The sequence below is a fragment of the Amblyraja radiata genome, chromosome 10 (assembly GCF_010909765.2).
Source record: "Amblyraja radiata isolate CabotCenter1 chromosome 10, sAmbRad1.1.pri, whole genome shotgun sequence".
NCBI lineage: Eukaryota > Metazoa > Chordata > Chondrichthyes > Rajiformes > Rajidae > Amblyraja > Amblyraja radiata.
In genome coordinates, this window is record NC_045965.1 from 61,762,465 (window position 1) to 61,790,308 (window position 27,844).

A 27,844-nucleotide genomic window follows, 5' to 3' on the forward strand; every position below is an offset into this window, starting at 1 on the left:
CTTATGAATTTACTGATGGCAAGTGTCTTAACTGGGTGAGACTCTCTTACGACCTCTGGTAGCCACAATGCACACGGTTATGGCAATGATCAGAGTTACGACAACAACAAGACAACAAACTATCAGAACAATTGTTGTAACATCAATCACCGGAGAGTTATTAGGTTGGGACGATGAGCCAGGGAGCACGGATGAGCCAGGGTGCACGGATGAGCCAGGGTGCACGGATGAGCCAGGGTGCACGGATGAGCCAGGGTGCACGGATGAGCCAGGGTGCACGGATGTGGTTCGACGAGGTGAATGAGCTGTTGTCGGTGGCTGCGACTGGTTTGGTGGGCTGGTCGGGCTAGGTGGAACTGGAGGCGCCATTACCAAGGCAGCCGGTGCTATATTCGACAACGCTGAAGCTTGATTTGCCTTATCAAATGTAATGACACCAAAGTAGATTTCAGTCCCGTTTTTCAATTGAATATTCTCAGAGATTAAAAACGATTCCTTGGAGCTTGCAGTCTGAGGATTCAACCCAGTGGTGTTAATCTTGTGAGTCGATTGAAAATTATTTTTCAGCTGTGTGAAGTTCTTGCTCATCCTTATTTCATAATGGGATGCTAAACGAAGAAGAGAAAAAAAACATGAAAGCAAGTTAATTCACAAAAGAATGACCACTCAAACTTTGTTATTGTAACATGCTAATAAAATATTCATTCAGATTTTGTTAGGGAAGAACCGGGTCACGATCATAAGTAATAGGAGCAGAATTAGGCCATTCGGCCCATCAAGTCTACCCCACCATTCAGTCATGGCTGATCTATCTCTCCCTCCTAACCCCATTCTCCTGCCTTCTCCACATAACCCCTGACACCCGTACTAATCAAGAATCTATCCATCTCTGCCTTAAATATATAGATTGGCATGACCTCCACAGCTTTCTGTGGCTAAAGAATTCGACAGATTCACCACCCTCTGTCAAAAGAAATTCCTCCTCATCTCCTTCCTTAAGGAATGTCCTTTGATTCTAAGACTATAACCTCTAGTCCTAGACTCTCCCACTAGTGGAAACATCCTCTCCACATCCAAGGTGCAGTATATCCCCACACTACAGAGGTACATGTGATAATAAACTAAACTCAAACGCAGGATTGTCTGAACAGTATGCAAAAAAAAGAGTTCCAATGCACATAGGTACATCTGACAATAAAGCACCATTGAACGATTGAATAATTTATACATTAAATAATAATTTTAAATTACCATTTCCTTGATCCAGATCGTCTCCTGGCGCTGTCCAGTTCAGTTGTATGTTATCGTGGACTATTGTTGCTTTAAGATCCATGATTTTACTCGGGGGGAATACGTCAGGAATAGATCCTGTAGGTACATTACTTACTAAACAGGTGCCACCTGATTTAACTCTCTGAAAACTTCCCAGTTTCTGAGTGTTGTCACCAATGGACGGTGGCCGAGGTGGGTTTTGTTGAATTTGTCCTAAAAGAAAAAGAAAAGGCCACGTTTCGGAAAAAGGGTCAAGATATCTAAAATCTATTGTGAAATGACACCGCAGGCTGCAAGATGAAAGAACGAGTTATCGACGATTAGGAAGCAATGTGGAGTACATGCCCCAGTCGGCATCAATGGTGCCGAGGTGGAAATGGTTGAGAGCTTCAATGATCTGTCGTTGATCAACCACACTGATGTGGCAGTCAAGATGCCTCTACTTCCTGAGGAGACTGAGGACATTTGGCATGTCTCCAATGACTCTCACAAATATCTACAGATGCACCGTAGAAAGCGTACTGTCGGGTTGCATCACAGCTTGGTTTTGAAACAGCTCTGTCCAAGACCATGAGAAATTGAAGAGAGTTGTAGATGTAGCCCAATTCATCTCACAAACACTGTAGACTCCGTCTGGGCCTTGGAAAAGCAGCCAACACAATCAAAGTCTTGTCCCACCCCGGTTATTCCTTATTCTCCCTGTTCCCATCTGGCAGAAAGTATCGAGCTTGAAAGCATGCACTACCAGACTCAGGAACAGCTTATTTCCTTCTCTTTACATAAGCTAGGGTACAGTCTGATTCACCTCTACCTCATTGTGGGCATTGGACTTTGTCTGTGGAGCTGATTCACTACAATGCTGAGAACTGTATTATGCATTCCATATCTTCCCCCTTTGCTCTATAGACTATACGATTGTATTTATAGCACGCAATGAAAAAGCTTGTCACTGTACCTTGGTACACGTGAAATATTGTTGATATTAAGAGGGGTGATCCAACGTCTTAATGGAAAGGGGAACAGTGGGAGGAGGAACCCACAAACATTTTACGTCAGAGGCAGGGCAGAAAGAGATAAATGTATGAATGACCAGCGCCAGAGGACTTGAGAATTCGGGAGAGACTCTTGCCTTATAGAGGCAGGGTTTTGGGGGGGAGGGGGGGCTAAGAGTTAACAAAGATTTCATCACAAGTGTGGTATTTATTTTATATTGTGATTTTCCGAGTGTTATCATGCAGTGAGGACACTGGGCAATGGACAAGTGGACAATAGGATACTGGATGTAGAATAAAGGAACTGCAGATGCTGCTTTACATTAAAAATGACACAAACTGCTGGAGTAACTCAGCAGGTCAGGCAGCATCCCTGGAGAACATGGATTGGTGACAGTTCGGGTCGGGACCCTTCTATGGATTGATTGTAGGGAAGAGGATGAAGGCAGGAAGAGAGAAGGAGCAGGACAAAGCACGAACACAGGCAAGGGGGGATGGGGGGATGGGTTGATAGAGGTTCATAGAAACATAGAAAATAGGTGCAGGTGTGGGCCACTTAGTACTTCGAGCCAGCACCACCATTCAATATGATCATGGCTGATCATCCAAAATCAGCACCCTGTTCTGGCTTTTTCCCCATATCCCTTTGCCCATAGAGCTAAATAACTCTTTCTTGAAAACATCCAGTGAATTGGCCTCCGCTGCCTTCTGTGGCAGAGAATTCCACAGATTGACAACTCTCTGGGTGAAAAGGTTTTTTCTAATCTCAGTTCTAAATGGCCTACCCCTTATTCTTATACTGTGACCCCTGGTTCTGGACCCCAACAGAGGGAAAATTTTTCCTGCATCTACCCTGTCCAAGAATTTTATATGTTTCTATGAGATCCACTCTCATCATTCTAAATTCCATCAAATATAATCCCATTCGACCCATTCTTTCATCATATGTCAGTCCCGCCATCCCAGGATTTAGCCTGGTGAACCTACGCTGCACTCCCTCAATACCAGTAATGTCCTTCCTTAAATTAGGAGACCAAAATTGCACACAATACTCCAGATGAGGTCTCACCAGGGCCCTGTACAACTGCAGTAGGACCTCCTTGCTCCTAAACTCAAATCCTCTCACAATGAAGGCCAACATGCCATTAGCTTTCTTCACTGCCTGCTGTACCTTCATGCTTACTTTCAGTGACCGATGTACAAGCACACCCAGGTCTTGTTGCACCTCCACTTCTCCTAATCTGACACCATTCAGATAATAATCTGCCTTCCTGTTCTTGCCGCCAAAGTGGATAACCTCACATTTATCCACATTATACTGCATCTGCCATGCTTCTGCCCACTTACCCAACCTATCCAAGTCACCCTGCAGCCTCATAGCATCCTCCTTGCAGCTCACACTGCCACCCTGCTTTGTGTCATCCGCAAATTTAGAGATGTTACATTTAATTCCCTCGCCTTAATCGTTAATATATATTGTAAACAACTGGGGGCTCAGCACCGAGCCTTGTGGCACCCCACTGGGCACTGACTGGACAAAGGACAAAGATGAAAAAAACTGAACGTGTGAGACCAGAGGAAGGAATGTAGGTGGAAGCAGGATACTGGATGAGATGAGATGGGAATATGAAGGATGGGAGATTGTCCTTGAGACCATGGCATTTAGAGTCATTGAGTCTTACAGTGTGAAAACAGGACCCTCGGCCCAACCTGCTCACACTGGCCAACATGTCCCACTACACTAGTTCCACCTACCTGCGATTGGCCCATATCCCTTTAAACCGGTCTTATCCATGCACCTGTCTAAATGTTGCTATAAAGTTGCGAGAGTACCTGGCTGCTTGTTCCGTACACCCTGGCAGCTTGTTCCATACACCCACCACCCTTGTGTAAAAATGTTGCCCCTCAGATTCACATCAAATCCTTCCCCCCTCAGCTTAAACCTATGTCGTCTGGTTCTTGAAGTTTGTCAAGTCTAGGGATAGCAAGGTAATGGGCCTGTCGCACTTAGGCAATTTTTTAGGCAACTTCAGGCGACTAGGCTGTCGCCACAAGGTCCCCGGTGGTCAACGTGGTGTCGCCTGTATGGTCGTGAGCAGTCTCCTCAGTAGCCCAAAGAGTCGTAGCGTCTTTCTGGTCGCCGCTGGATTTTCAACATGTTGAAAAATGTTCGGCAACAGTGGCGAACATGGATTTGACGCCCATGAGCGTAGCTTGACGTAGGTGCTGTCGTAGGTTGTCGCCAGGTTAAGTAAGGTTGTCGCCAGGATGTCGTAGGTTGTTGCCAGGTGACGCAGGTTGTCACCGGTGCTGACCGGTGAATTCTATTGTATTCGTCGGCAGTCGCCTACAAATTCACGTAAGTGGAACAGGCCCATTAGTCCAGTCGCCGGCTTTTCGGCGACCTGCTACGAATATGACAATCGCCAGCAGTTGCCTAAGTGGGACAGGCCCATAAGAGTCCCAATGGCACTTGGGCTAAGGTGGTGATACTGTCAACATCAATGTGTAGCATTTATCCATCAATACATTACCATTCTGCACATATCCAGGGATGTACAGGGCACGACCATGCCTTCTGGCCGATAATCTTGTCACTCCATCTTTTCCTTGAACATTTATTTTGAAGCTGTACCGTCCATTTCCACCAAATTTAACAAAGTATCTAGAATAAATGCCATCGTTTTCAACCGCGTCAGGACCTGAAGACAACAAAGCAAATAAAGCTTATATAATGGCGTGCACAGGAAATTACGATATGTTAATTTTGTTCAGAACATCCTTTAATACATTGCTATAGTAGCAATGTTACAAAATTTTGAGATTTTAAAAATCAAGCCTTTAATTTATCCCATCAAATAAAGCATAAAAAGAAGTTTAATTTGACACCTAATTCGCTTTTATATCTTCAGTATTAAAAAATTTATGGCCATTTGCATACTCGGAAATTGGCATCTTGTTCCCTATTGCTTTTTCATTTACTTCAAAAGCTGTGATCGAGAACATTTAAAAGCCCATAACTTTCTTAAAATTTAAGAGAACTGAAAGAAATTTTCAGTTATTATAGATTGAAGCATTCTGAAACAAATATGAAACAATCTTACTTAGATGACTTGAAATTAAAGCATATAGTTAGTTAGTTACCTAATTGTAGCTAATTACAAAATTCAATTACTAGATCTAAACATCTATCCATTTCTTAAGAATAGATTAACATTTTTAAATAGCCTAAGTGTCCAAATAACATTCACACAAGAATTCAGAATATAACATAATTTTTAAATCTCATTGTCATGGGTTTATAGGCCAAATGGAAGGAATTTAATGTTTAATACCTGTAAATTAATGGCCATTTAAATCAGCTTGCGAGTGGGATTTTCTGGAACGGGACCATTTGGAACGTTGAGGTTGCGGTGATTTAGTCCCCATATTGGCAGCAAATACACTGCCGGTTTGTTCGGGGACTAAATCACCGTTTCGCAACTTAAAATGTGAATTAAATACATCTTAAGAAACACTTTTATACAAAAAAAAAACTACAGGGAGATGGGGACGGGGAGATGGCAGCCCTGCCGGCAGATTTTTCGTTTTTGTTTTCTTTTTGTTATTTTTTAGTGCGTTAAAAGTTTGTTTAATGTTCTTCGGTATGTTTTATGTGGGGGGAGGGGGGAGGGGATTGGGGGAAACTTGTTTTCAGGTTTCGGATCACTTTCTCCGGGCTCTGCGACCTACCATCGCTGGAGGCCTCTTCGGACTGTCGTGGACATAACATCGGAGCGGATCACTTGCCTGGGATCGCTCCCACCGTGGACTTACAATCAAGGGCTCGCAGTCTCAGGAGAGGCTAGTCGGGAGCTCCAATGCAGCGGAAGGCTCAACCAGCCCCGATGCGAGGTTCGATTGCCCGGCGCGGGGAAGCTGACATCCCCCCAGATGCAGGAGCTGATCGACTCGACGTGGAGGGCCTGAAAGCCGCCGGCTACGGGAGTCAAGATTGTCACGCCAACGGAGGGCTCGAGGCCCCCGACCGAGGAAGAACAAAAGGAAGGATTTGAACTTTTTTTCGCCTTCCATCACAGTGAGGAATGTGTAGGAGTCACTGTGGTGGATGTTCATGTTAAAATGTGTTTTTGAGTGATCTGTTGCTATTAATTGTATGACTGACCTGGCCAATGAAATTCCTCGTATGTTGCAAAACACACTTGGTGAATCAAGTGTGATTCTTATAGGAGCAGAACCTGACCATCTGTGGAAGAGTCTAGTTCCTACACCGGCCTTATCAGTCATCTCTGAGGCCTCAAAACCAGAGAGGAAGGAAGGAAGTCATCCTTAATCCTGACGGAAGCTGAAGCTCTTTTGTGGGAAAATGCCGCGCACAAAATGGTTGCCTCATTTCCTGTATTGAACCATGTCTACACTTCAATTATACCTCAAGGTCTAGACCCTATTCCTTTTCACCAGAGGTGCTGAGTTACTCCAGCTTTTTGTCTCATACTTCAACGCCTGTTATGCTCTGTAGCTCTCGGAAAGGAACAGGGATGATTCGTTATAGTCGCTTCGTTCTCGTTCTTTCACGTGCGTTTACCTGCGCCATTGTCCAGAAGGTCAACGATGATAGACTTGCCATCTGCCCGCTCCACTGTGGCTGACACTTTAGCGTTAATGACTGGCTCAAAGCCGTAACTGACCTCTGCGAAAATGACCAGGGGGCTCGGCCACGTCGATGTACCCTGATTGATGTGAGCATTGACAGTGACAGGTGGAACACCAGCATCCGCTGCGCGGGACATCATCACAGTGATGCTCAGAACCTGGTTTGCAGCATCCATATTCTTTATCGAGTATCTCCATGATCCTGTCTGATAGAAAGTCACGCCACTTTAATATGCAATACAGAGAGCAAATCAAAATCAACAAAAAGAGAAAACATGAAATCCAATAAGAAACATGGGTATTAAATCATGAGACGAATAGATCAGGTAGACATGATAATTGCTCGTTTCTAAGCTTCCCCCAGTCTAGTTTCAGTAAAAACACTGAATCAAGCACTTGAAACAACTACATTTTACTTTACCAAAAGCGCGTCACAGATCACACTCTGTACCTATCCCACCGCGGGTTCGATCCTCGCGTCTGCCTGTTCAAGCCCTCTAGGCCTCGCTCAGACAGAGGCACTCCAGAAGGTTACGCGGTCCTGAGCGCTCTTCCAGAAGATCGACGCCGAGCCTCGTGATCACGGACTATTATATTGTCCCGGGACCTTGAGGGGCCGAACCACATAGGGGTGGTCTCTTAATCACCCAATTACAGATATCGATTAACCCCATACATAACAGGCATTTACCTAACCCAATGATAGTTGAACAGTTTAATACATTGTATTCACAATGGACTTCGAGATGAAGTCAACTTGGAAACATTTACCCTGATTAACAAAAAACCCAGACAAGGCTCAACACCTCATCTAATCAACACTTGGCAAAGTCAAACTCTGCAACATTATTTACAACTATTTACAAGATGGTATGTCTGGTTTGCAGCCAGCCAATCCATTCTATGCTTTTTGCACCAGATTGGCAGGGTTTGTAGGGCTTCCCAATCTTTGCATGCAAATTGTATCTAAGCTTCAGACACACTGGCACCTCTCCGCAGCCTGTCCCAGCTCTGCAGAGAGTAATTCCAATTTGACCAAATCTCCCAGCAACCCTGAAACTTAACCCCATTTTGAAGCCCTAGCTGGTCCAATTTAGCCAGGATTAACAGACGCACAGAGTCTCTTGCCCAGAGTAGGGGAATCGAGGATCTGAGGACATACAATAGGTTTAGGGTGAAGGGGGAAAGAAATTAATAGGAATCTGAGGGGTAACTTTTTCACACAAAGGGTGGTGGATGTATGGAACAAGGTTCCAGAGGAGGTAGTTGAGGCAGAGCGACAATCCCAACGTTTAAGAGACAGTTAGACAGGTACATGGATAGGACATGTTTGGAGGGATATGGACAAACGCAGGCAGGTGGGACTAGTGTAGCTAGGACGTGTTGGGCAGAGGGGCCTGTTTTCACACTGTATGACTCTATGACACCATGACATACCTCTGCAGTGCCAGGAATAGCAAGTTGTCCTGTACGCAAAGTGTTTGTCTATGTTAAAGCTTGTATCATTGTAGATCATTCCCCCGAGGATCACGAACTAAGATGGATGGTGTACCTCCCTGCCACGTCATTACAAAGAACGTGTCGTTCCCAACGGTTTTATCAATGAAAACTGTACCGTTTAACCAACTATTACTGCTGATGAGCTTTCCATAACTTTTAAGCTGTAACCAAAGAGAAGAAATGTTTTTAATCCGGTGAGGCAGTTATTTCCAGCAAACATGACTGGAATGTTGCTCAATGAATCAAACCTGGATTGACTGCTGGTTAATGTCACCATTGCCTGATACTAATCCGGTGAATGCATCAACTAGTCCATTTTCATCCACGTTATCTGTGGCCGAAAAATGTAAGCCATCTGATAATGAAGAACAAAAAATTGTAGTGTTAACATAGAGGTCATTTACAATTTCATTGATCCATTTCGGTACATGTGACAATAAAACACTCTTGACTCTTGAAAGGGAAAATGTTTACACAAGATATCAATCACGTTATCTATACATAACTAGAACTGACCTTATCTTCACGGTTTGTGCAAAACGGTACGCGATAGCGCCTACGATTTTCCACCAGCTTACTCAATGTTCCTATGCTGTGATAGCACCAAGTTTTGTTTCAATCGGTTGGAAGCTGGTAAGAGTTATTGAGGTTTAAAAAAAAATAAACCCGCGCGTGCGCAGATCGATTGCCTCTACTGCCATTCAGCGGCGCGTGGATTTGTCCCTTCTACTGTCACTCACACGGGAGGATCTGGATGGTCCGGTGGAGGTCTCCAACCGGACACAATTTTCGGAGGGAAGGGACCGGAAATGGCCCGACCCAACCCAACCAGGCCCAGCCAAGAGTAGGAGATGGCGTTCAATGTCACCAAATGGAAAGCGGAGATTCTGATCCGGCGGAGGAGAACAACCCTGTGAGTCCCCATACGCACCCCCAAACCCCTTCCCCTATGGTTCCCCTCGCTGGCTTCCTGCCCCCCCCCCCCCATGCTACCGCACTATACCTCCATCTTTTCTCCGAGCTCTATCCCATCCCCTTTTCCCCCACACCACCTGCACCCCAAACCCCTCCCTACCCACAACCCCACCCCCACAAACCCTTCCTCTCACACACCCCTCCCTCCACCCCCACAACCCCTCCGCCCAACTCCCCTCTCCCCCACACCCCTCCGCCCACACATACCCCCCCACTCACCCCTGCCCTCCCACAACCCAGAACATCACCCAAACCAATCTCCCTTCATGGACTCCGTTTACATCCCACGCTACCTCGGTAAGGCCACCAGCGCAATCTAGGACGAGTCCACATCCTAGCCACTCACTCTTCACCTCTGTTCCATTGGCCAAAGGCACAGAAGTGTGAGAACAGCTCACCTCCAGATTCAGGGACAGTTTTTTCCCAGCTGTTATCAGGCAACGGAACCATCCTACCACAAGTAGAGAGCAGTGCTCAACTACTATCTACCTTGTGGGTGACCCTCAGCTATGTTTGATTGGTGGTTTTTTTTTTTTTTTTTTTTATAGGGACAGTGCATATTAATGAACATTTGCATGTAAATATGCGAGATTGTAGCCATCAGTAGCTAATTTCCGTCTCTAGTCCCAGGCAAAGGTGGGGTGAAGTGTCTTGCCCAAGGACACAACGACAGTACACACTCCAAGGAGGATTCGAACCGAACACTTAGCCCATTGTGCCATCTGTCGTCCCTTGGAGTTTATTGGACTTTATCTTGCACTAAACGTTATTCACGTTATTCCCTTTATCATGCATCTGTGGACGGCTCGATTGTAATCATGTATAGTCTTCCCACTGACTGGTTAGCACGCAATAAAAGCTTTTCAATGTACCTCGTTAAACATGACAATAAACTAAACTCAAATGTAGATTGGGCATCTTGGTCGGTATGGGCAAGTCGGGCCAAAGGGTCTGTTTCGGTGGTGTATGACTCTATGAGTCTAAATAGTGGACACATTGATGGGATAATCTTGTGTGCTAGAAACTTGTGGGCCCAAGTGTTCTTCAGGTTCATTTCCAAACAACGTTGGCCCCGTCCAGATGAAAGCAACCTGTACAATTCTCACCCCATCCACAATCCCGTACCTCAGTTCCCTCCATCATCAGCACAAATAGTTGCACGGTGGCGCAGTGGTGGAGTTGCTGCCTCACAACGCCAGAGACCGGTTTCAATCCTAACTACAGGTGCTGTCTACGGATTTTGTACGTTCTCCACGTTACCTGCTTGGGTTTTCCCCAGGTGCTCCAGTTTCTTCAAACATTGTACAGGTTTATAAATTAATCAGCTTGGTATAATAGCAAATTGTCCCGAGTGTGTGCAGGACAGTGTAAGTATGCGGGGATCGCTGACCAGCACAGACTCGATGGGCCAAAGGGCCTGTTTCCGCACTGAAAAATACACTAAACCAGACCAAACTAAACTTTGAAACCTATTTCTTGCCTGTCATAATTGATAGTTCTCCCAGATCTTTGTCTGCGTTTGGTCCCAATGCGATGGTGTGGACAATAGCTCCACTTTGTTTCACTTCTTTGTAGCAAGTGTTTATAGAACTGTCCTGCCCATCGGTCAGCACAACTATTTCATCGCCGTTTGTAGCGTTGTCATCTCCGCGAAGGACCTGGAAAACAATCATCGCTCCGTCAACGCTGGAAAACGATTGCAACGATTACCATGGAAAGTGAAATTAAAAGTCCTCTCGGACTTACCTGGAAAGCAGATCGAACCCCATTACAAATATTTGTTCCACCATTTGCGCTTGTAGGCAGGAACTTTATCAGTTCCCTCCGAACTGCTTCACTGTCGACTATTTTCAGATGTGTTTTAATAGTTGCCACGCTATTAAAAGTGACGATGCCAACCTTGGACCCTTCCTCAATGATCTGCAGCAGGAATATCGACGCTGCTTGTTGGAGCCTAGCAATACGATTTTCCTGTTTTCGGAAAGAAAACAAGTCAGATTCAAAATTCAGACTTCTTCAGAAGCAGCCAACTACATGCTTCAACAATATGTTTAATTTAGTTTTTAGTTTCGTTTAGAGATACAGCACGGAAACAGGGGCTTTGGTCCACCCAGTCTGCGTTGACCAGCGATCCCCGCACATTAACACGATCCTTCACACACTAGGGACAATTTTTACATTTATACCAAGCCAATTAACCTACAAACCTGTACGTCTTTGGACTGTGGGAGGATACCGAAGTTCTCTGAGAAAACCCATGCGATCACGGGGATAACGTACGAACTCCATACAGACAGCACCCGTAGTTGTGATCGAACCCGGTTCCTTGGCATTGTAAGGCAGCATCTCTACCTCTGCACCTCTATGCCTTATGACCTTAAGATCATCAGACATACGAGCAGAAATTCGGCCTGCAATGTCTGCTCTGCCATTCAATCATGGCAGATCTATTTTTCCCTCTCAACCCCATTCTCCTGCCAACTCCCCATAACATTTGATGCCCTTACCTGGCAATCTTCGCTTTGAAAACACCCAATGACTTGGCTTCCACCATCATCTGTGGCAATGAATTCCACAGACTCAGCACCCTAAAGAAATTCCTCTTCATTACAGAAGCCAATTAGCCTACAAATCTACATGTCTTTGGAATGTGGGAGGAAACTGGAGATCCTCTGGGCCTGTACTCGCTGGAGTTTAGAGGGACGAGGGGGACCTCATTGAAACCAAATAGTGAAAGGCCTGCATAGAATGGATGTGGTGAGGATCTCCACTAGTGGGAGAGTCTAGGACTAGAGGTCACAGCCGCAGAATAAAAGGACATTTCTTTAGAAAGAATATGTGGAGGTATTTCTTTAGTCAGAGGGTGGTGAATCGGTGGAATTCATTGCCACAGAAGTCTGTGCAAGCCGTCAATGGATATTTTTAAGGTGGAGATTGACAGATTCTTGATTAGTACGGGTATCAGGGGATATGGGGAGAAGGCAGGAGAAATGGGATTGACTGGGAAAGATAGATCAGCCACGATTGAATAGTGAAGTAGACTTGATGGGCCGAATGCCCTAATTCTGCTGCTAGAACTTATGAACTTATGAAGGGGTATACTAATAGATATCCTTAACTTAAACCAACACTACTATTCCGTACTGGGACATACGATGTTCATGCTACCAGAGTCATCGATAACTAAGCACAGCACTCGGTTTTTGACATATAGTAGAGTTATTGCCGGCACGAGGGATGGAATGTTAGCCGGAGGGTTATTCTTGAAATCATCTGACTTGCTGATCACGTCCCAAGTGCTCCTGTAATTGCACATTCTGTTCTGCATGTTGGGCGCTTCAGCATTGTGAGTCTTGTTATCACAGAATTCAACCACCTGAAAGACGAATGCAAGACTCGGTGTGAGAAGTGTCGCAGAATCTATCCAGCGAGAGAACACGCGCTTTCTTGGCATTTGCGGATTTGTTTCCTACGTTCCACTTTCTAAATGTGTAGAAAGGAACTGCGGATGCTGGCTTATACCGGAGATAGACAGCAAGTGCTGGAGTAACCCAGCCGGTCAGGCAGCATCTCTGGAGAAAAAGGTTGGGTGACGTTCTGGGTCGGGACCCTTCTCCAGACTCTGTAGAAGAGTCAGGTCCAGATCTGGAACATCACCCATCCTTTTTCTCCAGAGATGCTGCCTTACCCGCTGAGTCTATATCCTACTTCTAAATATCAGCTCAATGGAATCATTTTCCCTGAGCCAGCAGCTTTTAAGTACAACAAGGCTCTCCTGGTAATTTGGATCTCCCCGTCTCTGTGACAGTCGCTAGCTTTGCAAAGCCTTTGCAAGCCTTTCTACCAAGGTGTAATCTGTGGAATTGAACCAGTGACTCCACTCCCGAGGAAGCAATGGGCAAGAACATGCTGCACTGTCAAGTACTATACATTTTTATTTATATTTGATGTCCATTGGGATCGTGTAGTCCAGCTCCATATCTCCCTGAAAGTGACCACACAAGCAGATAAGAGTGGTACAGAAGGCATATTGTATGCTTGCCTTCATCAGTCGGGACATTGAACAGAGTCAGGGAGTCATGTTACAACTTTATAGGAATTTGGGCATGCTGCATTTGGAGGATTGTGTGCAGTTCTGGTCGCCCCATTACAGGGAGAGTGAGGAAGCTTTGGAGAGGATGCAGATGAGGTTGACCAGAATGTTGCCTGGATTAGAGGGTATTAACCATAATGAAAGATTGGACAAACTTGGATTGTTTTCTCTGGAGTTGGAGGTTGGGGGGAGACCTGATAGAAATTACAAGAGGCATGGATAGCATAGACAGTCAGAACCTTTTTCTCAGAATGGAAATGCCAAGATCTAGTGTACGTAGCTTTAAGATGAGGTGGGCAAAATTTATAGGAGATGTTCTTGGTTCTTGGTTACTTGGTCCTCCAAAATATTCCAACTGGAATTTAAACTGGAGGTGGTGAAGGGAGGGATTAAGCCAGAAAGGGTTATTGGGAAGAAAGTGCTACTTTAAATTTAGTTGCATCTGGTTGGGTAACTATAGTTTGGTGGAGATTATTCCATGCTTTAATTGTGCGTGGGAAGAACGAATTGCTGTACACATCTGTCTTTGTAGCTGGGATCACAAATTGGATCGAATGCCCTCATCTGCTCCTAATTGGTTTGGGGTTGGTGTAGGTCTTGTGATCTAATTCTAGCTGACCATTTAACATTATGTAAAAACAGGTAAAACGGTGAGCTTCACGTCTCTTGGAGAGGGTTCCACCCCAGAAAATTCAGAAGTTTGGTGACATCACTTCTCTCTCATAGGTGTTAGTAACAAATCGAGCGGCCTGTCTTTGGACACGGATGTGCGTGGCAAGCACTTTAATACAGATATTGGTGGGTGCCTGGAACGTACTGCCAGGGTAGTGATGGAGGCATTTAAGAGGTTTTTAGATAGGCACATGGATAGTCAGGGAATGGGGGGGATATGGATCATGTGCAGGCAAATTAGATAGATTCCATTTGGGATTATGTCAGCAGAGATCTAGGCCAAAGGACCTGTTCCTGTGTTGTTTGTACTATTCTATGTTGTACGTATTTACACCAACAGATACTCCAACGTTATATTAAGAATGAAATCAATTAGCTTTTAACGTGATTAAAGAAAGACATGCAAATGATATCAGAAGCATTGCCAGCTTCCTCGATGTGCCCTGTTGTGCTACTATAATATCTACATTTGTGGAAATGTAAATATTATGTAAGGTAAATCATACTGTTCTATTAGATAGAGTGAAATCTGACATGGGTTTTTAATGGGATACCTAAAATGAATAAGGATTTTGGTTTTGAAAGAGTTTATGAATGTTTCTTTGCTATTATATAGGATGTGGGCGCCGACCTGTAGGGGGTATGGCTGCCTAGCCTGCAGCTGTCTGTTTTTCATTTCTTTTTTCTTATTTTTAGTTAGTTTAGTGTTTTGTTTTTAAGGAGTTCTAGCTTTTTTTGTGTGTGGGGAGGGGGGGGGGGGGGGGGAAGGGGGAAACTAATTTTCAGGGTCCCTACCTGGTCGGAGATGCAGCTTTTCTCCGGGCTGCACTTTCGACCCGTCCTCGCGGCCTACCAGCGGGCCTGGAGCGGTATTTCCTGAGGGGACCGCCTGGAGCCTCAGCATCAGCGGCTGCGGAGCTGCGGGTCCGAGGAGCGAGGGGACCGCCCGGAGCCTCGGCATCGGCGGCACCGGCATCGGCGGCGCCGGCGGCACCGGAGCTGCGGGTCTGAGGACGGCGGTGCAGCGCTGGAGCGCCATTGCGGGGCGGGCGTTGCCTTGCCTGGGTCGCCGCGCTGGAACTCCGGTGAGCTGGGACCGGCGTTAAAAACATCGCGGAGCTGCGGGCGGCGGCGCTGAAACTTTACACCGGGAGCCTGGGATCTCGCGACGAGATCGCCAGTTGAGCTCCATTCGGCGCGGCCTTGTCGGCTCCGGAAGCCACGGTCTCGAGTAGGGAGGCGGCCGTTCCAGGGTTCCCATGCCGCTGAGAGGATTCTCCCGACGCCGGAACATCATCACCCGGCGAGGACGGCCTGGAACATCGGGCCTCCGTAGAGGCAACTGTGGAGGCCTCAATAGGCCCGATTATGGGTGGACATTGGGGATGGGAGTGCACTTTGTGCCTTCCCCCATAATGGGAACCATTGTGGGGGGATGTTTTTATGTTAAAGCTATTTATTATTGTTATGTTTGTATTCTTTTTTATGTGCTGCATTGGCAAAAGGAATTTCACTACATTTAGGTGTATGTGACAATAAATCAACCTTTGAACCTTTGAACCTTTGTTATAGGAAAGATATTGTCAAGCTGGAAAGGGTACAGAGAAGATTTACGAGGATTTTGCGAGAACTAGAGGGTCTGAGCTGTAGGGAGAGGTTGAGTAGGCTGGGACTCTATTCCCTGGAGCGCAGGGGGATAAGGGGTGATCTTGTTGAGGTGCATAAAATCATGAGAGGAATAGATTGGGTAGATGCACAGAATCTCTTGCCCAGAGTAGGTGAATCGAGGACCAGAGGACATAGGTTTAAGGTGAAAGGGAAAAGATATAATAGGAATCTGAGGGGTAACCTTTTCACAGAAAGGGTGGTGGATGTATGGAACAAGCTGCCAGTGGAAGTAGATGAGGCTGGGACTATCCCAACATTTAAGAAACAGTTAGACAGGTACATGAATAAGACAGGTTTGACCAAGCACAGCTAAGGTGGGACTAGTGTAGCTGGGACATTGTTTACCGGTTTGGACAAGTTGGGCCAAATGACCTGTTTCCACACTGTATCACTCTACGACTCTATGACTCTGTTACAGAAATTGTTAAAGTAAAATATTTAGTGGTTTAATTTAGAGATACGGAGCGGAAACCGAGTCCGTGCCCCATACACTAACACTATACTACACACTATGGACAATTTACAATTTTTACCGAAACCAATTAGCCTACAGACCTGTGCATCTTTGGAGTGTGAGAGGAAACCAGTGAGAACACGGAGAAACCCCACGCAGGTCACGGGGAGAGCGTACAAACTCCATATAATATGAGTATAGGAGCAGGGAGATTCTACTGCAGTTGTTCAGGGTCTTGGTGAGACCACACCTGGAGTATTGCGTACAGTTTTGGTCTCCAAATCTGAGGAAATACATTCTTGCCATAGAGGGAGTACAGAGAAGGTTCACCAGACTGATTCCTGGGATGTGAGGACTTTCATATGAAGAAAGACTGGATAGACTCGGCTTGCACTCGCTAGAATTTAGAAGATTGAGGGGGGATCTTATAGAAACTTACAAAATTCTTAAGGGGTTGGTCAGGCTAGATGCAGGAAGATTGTTCCCGATGTTGGGGAAGTCCAGGACAAGGGGTCACAGTTTAAGGATAAAGGGGAAATCCTTTAGGACCGAGATGAGAAACATATTTTTCACACAGAGAGTGGTGAATCTCCTGAACTCCCTGCCACAGAATGTAGTTGATGCCAGTTCATTGGCTACATTTAAGAGGGAGTTAGATGTGGCCCTTGTGGCTAAAGGGATCAGGGGGTATGGAGAGAAGGCAGGTACAGGATACTGAGTTGGATGATTAGTCATGATCATATTAAATGGCGGTGCAGGCTCGAAGGGCCGAATAGCCCACTCCTGCACCTATTTTTTATGTTTCTATGTTTCTTTACAGACAGCACCCGTAGTCAGGATCGAACCCGGGTCTCTGGCGTTGTAAGGCAGCAACTCTACCACCGTGCCGCCCCAAACTTGGCTGTTCAACTTACATCTTTCAATCCTTGGAGATACATTATTGAAGCCGCTGTCGTTTGCGTTTTGTCCGGAAAAAACATACAATCTCTGTTTGGGAGTCCTGTGTTGCTATTAATCTCGCAGGAAAGACAGGATCCTCCACTGCATTCGGCATGCTTTCCCTTTATCTCTTTTGAACACCTAAAAGTGAAGACAAACCCCAACATTTTTATTATTATTTGCCTGCAGAGCTCTTTCTGCAACATTCAAAAGAAACGAACACAAGACTTATTCAAGTTGCATCCTCCATGTTGAAGGTTCTCTTTAAAACATTGTCACTTCTTGTCTCTCCCACTGCACGTTTTGTTTCAGTTTAGTTTATTGTCGCATGTACCGAGATACAGTAAAAAGCCTTTTTGGTTCGTGCTATCCAGTCAGCAAAAAGATTATACATGATTGGAATCGAGCCGTCCACAATGTACAGATACATGATAGAGGGGATAACATTTAGTGCAAGATAAAGTCCAGTAAAGTCTGATTGAAGATAGTCCAAGGATTTCCAATGAGGTAAATGGGAGGTCTCTAGTTGGCGAGAGGACGGAGCAATAGCCTCATAACAGCTAGGAAGAAATTGTCCCGAATCTTGAGGTATGCATTTTAGGTTAGTTTAATTTAAGTTATTATAGTCATGTACACCAAGGTAACACGAAAAGCATTTTGTTGCATGTTATCCAGTCTGCATGTATAGTAAACATGATTACAATCGAGCTGTCCATAGTGTACAGATACAGGATAAAGGGAATAACGTTTCACGCAAAACAAAGTCCGATTAAAGAAAGTGCAAAGGGTCTCCAATGAGGTAGATAGTAGTTCAGCACTGGGTGGGTACACACAATTGCTGGGGAAACTCAGCGGGTGCAGCAGCATCTATGGAGCGAAGGAAATAGGCGACGTTTCGGGCCGAAACCCTTCTTCTGACTGATGGGGGGTGGGGAAAGAAAGAAGGAAAAGGGGAGGAGGAGGAGGAGCCCGAGGGCGGGCGGATGGGAGGGTGGGAGGAGACAGCTGGAGGGTTAAGGAAGGGGAGGAGACAGCACGGGCTAGCCAAATTGGGAGAATTCAATGTTAATGCCATAAGGACGCAAGGACACCAGACGGAATATGAGGTGCTGTTCCTCCAATTTCCGCTGTTGCTCACTCTGGCAATGGAGGAGACCCAGGACAGAGAGGTCGGATTGGGAATGGGAGGGGGAGTTGAAGTGCTGAGCCACCGGGAGGTCAGGTAGGTTATTGCGGACTGAGCGGAGGTGTTCGGCGAAACGATAGCCCAACCTACGCTTGGTCTCACCGATGTAAATGAGCTGACATCTAGAGCAGCGGATGCAGTAGATGAGGTTGGAGGAGATACAGGTGAACCTTTGTCGCACCTGGAACGACTGCTTGGGACCTTGAATGGAGTCGAGTGGGGAGGTGAAGGGACAGGTGTTGCATTTCTTGCGGTTGCAACGGAAAGTGCCCGGGGAGGGGGTGGTGCGGGAGGGAAGGGAAAAATTGACGAGGGAGTTGCGGAGGGAGCGGTCTTTGCGGAAGGCAGACATTGGGGGAGATGGGAAGATGTGGCGAGTGGTGGGGTCACGTTGGAGGTGGCGGAAATGGCGGAGGATTATGTGTTGTATTTGCCGGCTGGTGGGGTGAAAGGTGAGGACCAGAGGGACTCTGCCCTTGTTGCGTGTGCGGGGATGGGGAGAGAGTGCAGTGTTGCGGGGTATGGATGAGACCCTGGTGTGAGCCTCATCTATGGTGGCGGAGGGGAATCCCCGTTCCCTGAAGAACGAGGACATTTCCGATGCCCTGGTATGAAATGTCTCGTCCTGGGAACAGATGCGGCGTAGGCGGAGGAATTGGGAGTAGGGGATGGAGTCTTTGCAGGGGGCAGGGTGGGAAGACGTGTAGTCCAGATAGCCATGTGAGTCAGTGGGTTTGTAATGTATGTCGGTCAGGAGTCTGTCCCCTGCGATGGAGATGGTGAGGTCAAGGAATGGTAGGGAAGTGTCGGAAATCGTCCAGGTGTATTGGAGTGCCGGATGGAAGTTGGTGGTGAAGTGGATGAAGTCAGTCAGTTGTGTGTGGGTGCAGGAGGTGGCACCAAAGCAGTCGTCAATGTAGCGGAGATAGAGGTCGGGGATGGGGCCCTGGTACGCCTCGAACAAGGATTGTTCAACGTACCCGACAAAGAGGCAGGCGTAGCTCGGGCCCATGCGTGTGCCCATAGCTACGCCTTGTGTTTGGAGGAAATGGGAGGAGTCAAATGTGAAGTTATTGAGGGTGAGGACCAACTCCGCTAAGCGGAGGAGAGTGTCAGTGGCTGGGTATAGGTTGCTCCTCTGGTCGAGGAAGAACCGGAGGGCTCTGAGGCCATCGTGGTGGGGGATGGAGGTGTAGAGTGACCGGACATCCATGGTGAAGATGAGGGGGTGAGGGCCCAGAGACTGGAATGCGTGGAGGCGGCGGAGAGTGTCTGAGGTGTCTAGAACATAGGTGGGAAGGGATTTGACCAAGGGGGATAGGATGGAGTCAAGGTATGTGGAGATGAGTTCGGTGGGGCACGAACACGCAGAGACAATGGGTCTGCCGGGAGAGCCGGGTTTGTGGATTTTTGGGAGAAGGTAAAAACGGGCCGTGCGGGGCTGGGGAACGATGAGTTTGGAGGCTTGGTCAGGTAGGGCGTGGGAATTGATGAAGTCGGTGATGGTGCTAGAAATGGTGGCCTGGTGCTCGTCAGTGGGGTCATGGTCCAAGGGTAAGTAGGAGGAGGTGTCCGTGAGTTGGCGCGTGGCCTCAGCTTTGTAGAGGTCGGCGCGCCAGACTACCACGGCACCTCCCTTGTCGGCTGGTTTGATGACCCAGTCTGGGTTTTTGCGGAGTGATTCGATGGCAGTGCGTTCAGAGGGGGAAAGATTGGAGTGAGACAGGGGAGTGGAGAAGTTGAGGCGGTTGACGTCGCGGCGGCAGTTCTGAATGAAGAGTTCCAGAGCCGGGACTTTATGAACCAGTAGTTCAGCACTGCTCTCTGGTTGTGGTAGGATGATTCAGTTGCCTGATAACAGCTGGGAAGAAACAGTCCCTGAATCTGGAGGTGTGCGCTTTCACACTTCTGTACCTCTTGCCTGATTGGAGAGAGGATCTTGCTGCAGAAATACACCTCCCCACCAAAATATATAATTAAATACTCGAGCAACAGAAGACTAGGTACGGGTGTAAGTGCGCTAACTACATCCATAGAAACATAGAAAATAGGTGCAGGAGTAGGCCATTCGGCCCTTCGAGCCAGCACCGCCATTCAATGTGGCCATGGCTGATAATCCAAAATCAGTACCCCGTTCCTGTATTCTCCCCGTATCTCTTGATTCCTTTAACCCTAAGAGCTAACTCCCTCCAAGCCTGGAAACAACAAAAACAAATCTTATTTTATTGTCTACCTACTAACCATGTGATTTAGATTGAAAGGCGACTCACCCCGTGGCCAGGATTTCCTCGTTAGAGAAATAAAACGGCACCAAATCGTTGTATTCATCAAACACGCCCCACTGTAGATGAGCCCATTCATGGACAAATACCCGATCTGTAGAAGCCAAATAGGGTTGACTCAACCAAATATAAAACAAAAAGAGAGTCATAGCCTCAGAATTAAAGGACGTTCCTTTAGGGAGATGAGGAAGAATTTCTTTAGTTAGGTGAATCTGTGGAATTCATTGCTGCAGAAGACTGGATGCCAAGTCATTGGGTATTGGGTATAGTCACATGTGTCAGGAGCTATGGGGTGCAGGCAGGGGAATGGGGTTAAGAGGGAAAGATAGATCTGTCACGATTGAATGGTGGAGTAGACTTGATGGGCCGAATTGCCTAATTCTGCTCCTATCACTTATGAACTCATGGAAAGCATTGCTTCCACTGTTGGAAATGCTTTAACTCAACAAGTCAACTTAATGAGCTTCATTGGAACGTTAGATAGACACAAAATGTTGGAGAGACAGGCAGCAACTCTGGAGAGAAGGAATGGGTGACGTTACACGTCGAGATCCTTCTTCAGACTCAGAGTCAGGTGAGGGAGACTGGAGATATGGAAGGGTACACAGAGAATGTACGGTGTGAAAATAACATATCAAAGTTGACAATGTTCAAGGAAATGTGGGGTGGTTCTTTGTTGGCCAAGGTGAAGGTGACAATGAGGCATACAAGCAGTAAAATTAATCAGGAGGACAGTGAAACAGGTCAGGGAACTAGTGTGGGGGAGGAACGTTATTCAATTATACAATGTGATGTTAGAACAGACGACCAAACGTTTGGCCAAAGGCACAGACTTTAGACTTTAGAGTTACAAGGCAGAAACTGGCGCTTCGGCCCAGCGGTTACCCTATACAATAGCAGTCTCGTACAAACCAGGGACAATTTACTATTTTTACCAAAGCCAATTAACCTACAAACCTGTACGTCTTTGCAGTGTGGGACAAAAGCGGAGCAGCCAGAGAAAACCCACGTACAAGCGTGGGAGAACGTACAGGCTCCGTACAGACGGCACTCGTTATCAAGAGCAAACCCGAGTCACTGGCGTTGTAAGGCGGCAACTCGACCACTGTGAAACACCCTTACAGCTTTGTAAGAAGCATCTTAAAGACTATGAGAGGGGAAGAGGCACACCTTGCACACATTCAGCCGACTAGTTCATTAAAGTGCAACATCGCTCTCATTATCAACCTCATTGGTGATCCTCGGAATATCTTTGATCGCACTTTACTGGCTTTATCCTGCAGCAAACGTTATTCCCTTACCATGTATCTGTACACTGTGAATGGCTCGATTGCAATCATGTATTGTCTTTCTTTTCGTTTTTTTAAATAAATTTTTATTAGAGGCATCTGCATATCATAATCCAAACCAGGTCAGACTTTGTTTAACGGTTACATATTAAATATCCAGGTTTCCGGGGACCCAGTTACCAAAGTAGCTGGGATCCTCCTTTATCGGTTACCTATTAACATTCCCTCTAATTATTTATTTATATTTATAGATAGGAAAAATAAAGAAAGAAAGAAAGAAAAGAAATTAGAAAAATAGGATAAACTATCAATAATACAACCTTGGAGATAGGTCTGTCGGTCAGAGAACATAACTATTCATCTACTCCAGGGTTCAGGCTTCAGTCCGGCCTCCGTGCCGGTTCAATCTACCCCTTCAAATAATCTATAAATGGAGACCATATTCTAATAAATAATTATGGTTTGTCAATTAAGACATATCTAATTTTTTCCAAATGTAAGGTCTCCGACATCTCCATAATCCACATCTTGATTATGGGGGTTGTTGGGTTTTTCCAAAAAAATTTTAATCAATTTTTTCCCAATTATTATACTGTAATCAAGGAAATTTCATTGGTTTATTGTGAGTTTTAGGTATTGTTCTGATATGCCCAATATTATTCATTTAGGGTCGGAGTCCATTTGGATATTGACGACTACAGAGATTATTTTTTAAATATCCATCCAGTAATTTGTAATTTTTATACAGTTTACAAAAGTATGGGTTAAATTAGCCATGTGGTATTGACATTTATCACAGATAGGAGATAGGAAAATTTTTATTTAATTTTGTTTTAGAATAATGCAGTCTATGTAGTACTTTAAATTGTATTAAAGAATGTCTGGTATTTAATGAACATTGGTGTATATGTTGTAGGCTTTTGTCCCAAATATCTTTTGTTATAGGTTGAGCTAATTCCTTTTCCCATGCTAGTCTGTATAATTCCGTCGACGGATTCTCACTGTCTAAAAATGTATTATAAATGTAAGATATTAATTTGACTGTGTTAGGGTGTTTATTCAAACATTCATCTAGAATCTCTGGTTCTCTGGTTCTGTATTCTCGTGTATGTGTTTTAACATAATCTTTAAATTGTAAATATCTAAAAAACTATTTGAATGTAATCCGTAATTCTGTTGTAACTCCTGAAACGAGAGAAAAATGCCATTTCTATAAAGATGTCCCATCTTTTTAATTCCATGATTTTTCCATTGTACAAACCCTTTATCCAACACTGAGGGTTTAAATGGGGGATTATTTGCAATGTATTGTCTTTCTGCTGACTGGTTAGCACACAACAAAAAGCTTTACACTGGACCTGACATTAAACTAAACTGAAACTGAACAAAAACATCAGGGCTTGAGTGCTCTGTGCAAGCATTGCATCAAAATGCAACTTTACCAAGTGACACTAACATATTGGTTAAACATTGTTGTAGAGTTGTAGAGTTATAGAGTGATACAGCGTGGAAACAGGCCCTTCGGCCCAACCTGTCCACAATGGCCAACATGTCCCAGCCATACTAGTTCCAACTGCCCGCGCTTGGCCCATGTTCCTCCAAACCTGCCCTATCAACTTACCTGTCTAACTTTCTTAAATGTTGGGGTAGTCCCTGTCTCAACTACCTCCTCTGGCAGATTGTTCCATACCTCCACCACCCTTTCTGTGTAAAGGTTACCCCTCAGATTCCTATTAAATCTTGTCCTCTGCACCTTAAACCCATGTCCTCTGGTCCTCGATTCACCTACACTGAGCAAGAGACTCTGTGCATCTACCCGATCTATTCATCTCATGATTTTATACACCTCTATAAGATAACCCCTCTTCCTCCTGTGCTCCAAGGAATAGTGAACCAGCCAATTCAACCTCTCCCTGTAGCTAGCCCTGGCAACATCCTTGTGAATTTTCTCTGTACCCTTTCCAGCCTGGCAACATTCTGTACCCTTGACAACGTGATGGCACATCTTTAAGGGAAAGGTAACCATGATCGGCTTTTACCCTAATCGTGATCATCTAGCACACAATGCCACTCTACACAATATATGGACCATTAAAAGACCTAAGATCATAAGGCATAGGCGCAGAATTAGGTCATTCAGCCCATCGAGTTTGTTCCACCATTAGATCTTGCCTTATCTATTTATCCCTCCCAATCCCATTCTCTGTTCAGTTTAGTTTATTGTCACGCGTACTGAGGTACAGTGAAAAGCTTTTTGTTGCGTGCTAACCAGTCAGCGGAAAGACAACACATGATTCCAAACAATCCATTTACAGTGTACAGATACATGATAAGGTAATAACGTTTTGTGCAAGGAAAAGCCAGCATAGTCCAGTCATGGATAGTCCGAGGGACATCAATGTGGTAGATAGTAGTTAAAGTAAGAAATGTTGCTGTAGGAATACAGATTTAAGAGCGTGGAGCAATTGTAATATGAGTTTGTAGATCTGCTTCTGTGGCTCGCACGCAAAACCAGCGTGGATTTTCTCCAGGAGCTCCAGTTTCCGCCCACACTCCAAAGACACACAGGTTTGTAGGTTAATTGGCTTCGGTAAAATTGGTAAATTGTCCCATTGTCACTATTGCAGCAGGATAGTGTTAGTGTGCGGGGATCACTGGTCGGCACGGAGTCGGTGGGCCGAAGGGCCTATTTCCGCTCCCCATATCTAAACTGAATAAACAAGAAATTCTAACCAGTTGCACATTTGAAAATGTTTTCTTACAAAGTTGTTACCTCGTGAGCCATAAACATCGATCACACTGTCGTTCAGCATGAAGTTCGGGGTGAAGTGAATGTACCGGCCCCGTTCACCACACCTGCCGTACTGGAGAGTGTATGGGTCATCACCAAACTTCACATGTGAATCAGCAATGATCACGTCAGCCTAGGAAGATAAAGACAGGGGAGTTAAAAACAAAAAAACACTGCAAAACATAAGTAGTTAAACCACAGATGGAGAGCGGCACAGTGGCGCAGCGGTAGAGTTGCTGCCTAGTGCTTACAGCGGCATGGACCCAGGTTTTATTCCGACTACAGGCGCTGTCTGCACGGAATTTGTACGTTCTCCCCGTGACCTCATGGGTTTTCTCCGAGATTTTCGTTTTCCTCCCACACTCCAAAGACGTACAGGTTTGTAGGTTAATTGGCTTTCTATAAATATAAATTGTCCCTTGTGTGTGGAGAATAGTGTTAATGTTCAGGGATCGCTGGTTAGCGCGGACTCGGTGGGCTGAAGGACCTGTTTCACACCGAGGGACAGTGAAAAGCTTTTGTTGTGGAAAGACAACACATGATTATAATCAAGCTATTCACAGTGTACAGGTACATGATAAGGGGGTAACGTTTAGTGCAAGATAACGCCAGTAATTGGCAGATGGGTGGACCAAGGCCAGAGATGGGAGGAAGACAAACAGTTGTGTGATGGAGAGTAAAGGCACGAGACATGAAGCCAGAAGAAGTGATAAAGATGGAAGGGGATGGAGGAAGAGGAAGGAGTCACAAATAGTGAGAGAAATGGATGAGGCACAAGGTAGGGAGTTGGGGAAAAATGAAAGGGATGGCTGTTGGTTAGTTACTTAAAATGAGAGAATTCTATGTTCATGCTGATGGATTGTTAACTACTAAAGCAGAACATGAGGTGCTGTTCCTCCAGTTTGATTGTGGCCTTACTCTGGCAATGGAGGAGGCCCAGGACAGAAAGGTCAATATAGAATGGGAAGGGGAGTTGAAAGGGTTAGCAATCTAGAGATCTAACAGACCTTGGCGGGCTGAGTACAAGTGTTTGGCGAGGACTATTCTTTTAAGCCAAGATATGTTGGTAGGTATTGAGTTTGAATTTAGTTTATTGTCACGTGTACTGAGGTACAGTGAAAAGGTTTTGTTGTCAATGGAAAGACTACATTTTGAACAGTAGCTGGCAGATATTTTGATCAAAGATTGAACGGGTTAGCTAACAATTATTTCAGATGGTTGGGCTATTCTGAGAACAAAAAGAAGCTGTTTTCTCATTCACTAATGTTCTTTAGTAATGTTAATGTGTCACACTTAGCTTGTCTGACGGATCTGCTTCCTAAACGCATCAGGGCCGTTGACTCTACAATGGCCGAACAAACTATTCAGCTCAGGGGCAATTTGACAACGGCTTGGCCTGTGACTACAGCCCATGAAGGAAAGGTTTAAGTGGGACATGGGCCAAAAGTGGGCAAATGGAACTAGTTTAGATGGGGCATCTTGATTGGCATGGATGAGTTGGGCTGAAGGGCCTGTATTGGTGCTGTGTGACTCTAAATTTGAAAAGAAACAAAAGGAATAAACCAGACAGCAGCATATCTGATGTTTCTGAAATATGGGTAATGGAATCATTTGGCTGGATGATTAATTCAGGGATCTAGGTATATTCCTTCCTCTGGCATCACAATTCACACCTCCACTATCCTGATCACATTTTGCACTTTTTTATCATTTTATCGCCGGCTTTTGTCCAACCATCTGCCAATAAAGAAAAATGTGATTTAAAATAATCTTGGACAGGTACATGAATAGGAAAGGTTAAGAGGGAGAAAAACACAAAATGCTGGAGTATTTCAGCGGGTCAGCAAGCATCTCTGGAGTAAAGGAATAGGTGACGTTTCAGATCGAGACCCTTGATCAGATTGGTTAAGGAGGGATATGGGCCAAACACGGGAGAATGGGGCATCTTGGTCTGCATGGACAAGTTGGGCTGAAGGGCCTGTTTCTCTGTTGTAAAGTTCTAAGACTCTGTGACTCCAGATATTAACTAGTAAACTATAATAAAGCAAAACGCATGCTTCAGACTTTGCATTTGAGATACTGATGCTTAAGAATAAGTAACAGTGTGGATGAGGGAACATTCATGAAAATAACAAATAGTTTAGATTTTACCTTCTGGTAGGATTGCGTGGTTGGTCTTTGATATTCTGGTTTTGATGTCCATGTGATGGGTATTAGAATTTTCACATCTCAAAAATAAGCTCGTTGTTTGGTGGCATCGTACAGGAAGGATGAGGCAGACGTCACCATGTCCTGGTGTAAACACAATTTAAAAAAAAATCGGAAAACCATCTCACTTTTTAATGTTATCAGCCATAATTTTAATTGAATAGAATCCTCTGCTCAAGAGATGGAATACCTGACTCCTTCATACAAGAAATAAAACATGGAAGGCTCTTTGTTTTTTTCAAAACTTGCAACAACAATAGGGTAGCACCGTGGCGCAGCTGTAATGTTGCTGTCTCTAAACGACGGGGACCGGGTTCGATCCCGACTATATGAAGTCTGTACGTTTTCCCTGTGACTGCATGGGTTTTCTCCGGGTGCTGCGGTTTTCTCCCAAATTGCAAAAGAGACGTGCGGGTTTACGGGTTAATTGGTTTCTATAAATAGCCCTCAGTGTGTAGGATGTGAAAGTGGGATAACAAGGAACTAGTGTGAACGGGTAATCGATGGTCATTGTGGACTCGGTGGGCTGAAGGGCCTGATTCCACCCTGTATCTCTTATCTCTAGACTATACTCTAAACATTTATACAAACAATTAAAAAACATTGAAAGGTCAATTAAGAAATTCCTACCTTGATTTTTGTAATGAGGTTTTCATCTTCTGGAAGCCCAGGGTTAATAGCAATGACAACATTATCATAACCATTATTTACTAGCTTCAAGTCAGAACATCTTACAACACCACCAAAGGTAAGGTACTCCAGAGACAGAAGAAATACTGTGATGAATTTCATAATTAGATTCTGCACCCTTCTGCGACCAAATGATCAGATTTCTGAAATGAATCTAATTTATACTGAACCATATCAACA

The 27,844-nt window shown here is 45.2% G+C and overlaps 1 pseudogene; it reads right to left on the reverse strand.

Moving 5' to 3' along the window:
- Positions 1–27: 27 nt before the first annotated feature.
- LOC116977412 lies at positions 28–27,766 on the reverse strand (annotated as a pseudogene).
- Positions 27,767–27,844: the final 78 nt, after the last annotated feature.